Raw genomic sequence first — 3,585 nt, forward strand, 5'->3', positions numbered from 1 at the left:
TTCTGCGCCTGCGCAGTCCCTCCCCGCGTGACATCAGGGCCCTCCCGAACCACGTGATGACAACACAGGCGGCAGGGGGTGGGGTCTGTACGGGGAGGGGGCGTGCCCAGGCTGAGCTGGGGCGGGGCATTCGAGGGCTGGTCCGGATGTGCGGGTGTCAGAGTAGCCCTGACTCGGGCGCCAGGAACGAATTCCTGAGAGTCGATCGCACTAGCCAGAGTGCAGCCCTGAAGCGCGGGGCGTGAATGGAGCCCCTCCCACGCCTGCAGCGTACACGTAAGAACTAAACCCTGGCCTTAAAGAAGCAGAAAACTCCAGTTCCTCCCCTTGGTGAAACATCCATCCGTGTGAGGACACCGTGTGAGGTACCTTGGAGCTAATCACCTTGTCGGAATTTCTGAAATTTTGATTGCAAAGGTGGCATGCAATCCCAGCGAAGAAGAATCAGAAATGGCTGGGTGTGGCGCACACCTGTCATCCCAGCTCTCCCGCAGGAGGATAATGAGTTCCCAGCATCCTAGGCTATAGAGCAAGCCTTTGCCTTCAAAGACAAATTTTAAAACAAAACAAAACAAAAAAAAATGATTTACCCAAACCTTGACACTTATCTTTCTCTTGAAATGACCTACCTCTTGTGTGCTTCTGACTGTTACTTAATGTTCCTAAATACTCCTACATCGTATCTTTGCCAAGTTTCCTTAACCTGGTTTTGTATAAGAAAAGTTTCTCTCAATACGGTACTTGTCTTTTGTTTCAGTCTGCAGAAGCTGAAAATGTTCATGTAATTGTCCTTTTTCTTTCATGTGGTCTGGGAGTGTCCACACACAGAGCCATTATTCTAGGACCAGCCAGTGAGATGGCTGACTCAGCTGGTAAGAGTGCTCGCTGTGCACCCTGGTGACTGAGTTCGTTCCCAGAGCTCAGGGTCGATGAAAAGTTAACACCACAAAGTTGTCCACATATGCACTGTGGCATGCGTCCTCCCCTTATAGATCTCTCTCTCTCTCACACACACACACACACACACACACACAAAGATTTATTTTTAATTAAGCGTGCATGTGGTGTGTGTGTGTGTGTGTGTGTGTGTGTGTGTGTGTGTGTGTGTTAGGGCCAAGGTGCCTTTACAGGCCAGAGGTATCAGATTGCGCTAGCGCTGGACTTTCTGGAAGTTGTTAGGCACCCGAAATGGGTGCAAATCGAATTCAGGTCCTTAGCAAGAGCAGCACATGCTCTAAACTGCTCAACCATCTCTCCTGCCCACTAATAATAACTTTTTAAAGATTATTAATTTATTGTAAAACTCTAATTCTCTCTTAGGCTTAGTTTCACATTAGATGCTCCCTTAATTCTCCTGAAATTCACTTTCATGTTGTAAACTGTCTTTGATTCTTTCCAACTTTGTACCAACCCAATGATCTGTATCTACTGATCTGTTTTATTTACTGGCCTTTTTGAGACAGAGTCTCACTTTGTAACCCACTCTGGTCTGGAATGCACCACAAAGTCCAGTCTGATCGCCAGCCTGGGCAACTTTCCCTCAGCCTCCTATGTGTGAATTTTTTCTCTCTCTTAGATACACAAAACTAAATAAGACATTCCAGCTTACCCTAACCACTCACTCAGTTCCTCACTATTTGAGATAACTCCATTACCAAGTAAATTAGTGTACAATAATTCAATCTAGATAAGAAAGCAAAATATCACCAGGTGTGGTGGCACATGCCTTTAAACGCAGAACTCAGGAGGCAGAGGCGGGTAGATGTCTGTGAGTTTGAGGCCATCCTGATCAATACAGTGAGTTCCAGGAAATTGAGAGATACATAGGGACACCCTGTCTCAAAACAAGCAAACAAAAATGTTTGCATGAAGGCAAACATACAACCCCAGGTTTGTTCCTCAGCATTGTGGAAAAGAATTCAAAATAATGCTAATATATTTTCAAAAACTATATAAAGGTATATAAAGAAACTTACACAGTTGGATATATACTTTTCTGAGTGCCTCTCTTTGGTGTCTATGCCTAAATCTACTGAAAACTATTTTTAAAAATTATGAATATATATGCATGTCTGAGTACGGGTTTATGCATGTGAGGGCAGTCCCCATGGAAGCAAGAAGGCAGCAGGTGCCTTTGGATCTGGAATTACAGGCAGTTGCAAGCCATCCCTCCTGGGTGATGAGAACTGAACGTGGGTCCTCTACAAGAGCAACCAGTATGCTTAACTCCTGAACCATCTCTCTAGCCTCCATGAGAAAAAAAAAAAAATCTATGAATAACCCCAACTCTGCAAAGAAAAAAAGGGGAGCCTAAACTAGCAAAACAACTTGAAAAAATTATTCTAATATACTATTTTATTTCCAGATTTATTTACTATAGTAATCAAGACAATATAATGCTGGGGAAAGCATAGACCTGTATGTTAATGGAATAGTTCAGAAATAGACTCACAGGCAGATAGTCAATTGAATTTCAAGTACATTCTGAAGAAAATGATTCTCTACAACTTTCCTCATCAAACTTTTTGTTTTATACATCTCAAAAAAAAAAAAAAAAAAACCCAAAAAACCCTCAAATGAGTCATAGAACTAAATGTAAAACCTGAAAAGTACTAAAAATTAGTCTTTGCCACTTTGAATTAGGCAAAAATTTTAATTAAAAGACAGCAAAAAACACAGTCCATAAGGAAAAAATGCATATAAACCATGAGATTTAAAAACTACTTTCAGGGCCTGGAGGGATAGCTCAGGAGTTAAGCACAATGGATGCTCTTGCAGAGGACTCAGATTTGTTTTAAAATACCCACATGATGGCTCAGAGGGGGTTCAATGCTGTCTTCTGGCCTCTGAGGGCATGAGACACACACATGGTGCACAGACATACTTGCAGGCAAACACTTATATGCATTTAAAGAACAAACAAACAAACCTGCTCGGAGGGTAAAGATGCTTGCTACCAAGTTCAATCCCCAGGGTCCACATAGTAAATGGAGAGAACCCACTCCCAGAGCATGTCCTTAGACCTCCACATGTCCACTGTGATACACATACACACACAAATAAAATGTAATAAAAATCAACTTCAAGGTCTCTTTTCTAGATAGTGTTATATATAAAATAATTCAGGTATAAAAACATTCCTTTGGGTTTTCTCATTGTGGAATAATTTCATTTTGTTTAAAATGTTTATGCATCTAAGACTTACTTAGCATATATTTCAGAACAGCCACAGCCACCCTCATCTTGTTTTCTGACCTCCATAGGCATGCCGCTTCCCTCAAATAAATAAATGTAATAAAATTAACATAAAGGGCTACTTTTTTTTCCTTTTGGTTTTTCATGACAGGGTTTCTCTGTGTAGCTTTGGAGCTTGTCCTAGAACTCACTCTGTAGCCCAGACTGGCCTTGAACTCACAGAGATCTGCCTGCCTCTGCCTCCAGAGTGCTTGGATTATTAAAGACATGTGACACCACCACCTGGCTGTTTTTGTTCTTTGAAATAGGGTTTTTCTGTGTAACAGTCCTGGCTGTCATGGAACTCACGTTGTAGACCAGGCTGGCCTTGAACTCGCAGAGATCCGCCTG

Source organism: Onychomys torridus, chromosome 9, assembly GCF_903995425.1.
Source record: "Onychomys torridus chromosome 9, mOncTor1.1, whole genome shotgun sequence".
Classification (NCBI taxonomy): Eukaryota; Metazoa; Chordata; class Mammalia; order Rodentia; family Cricetidae; genus Onychomys; species Onychomys torridus.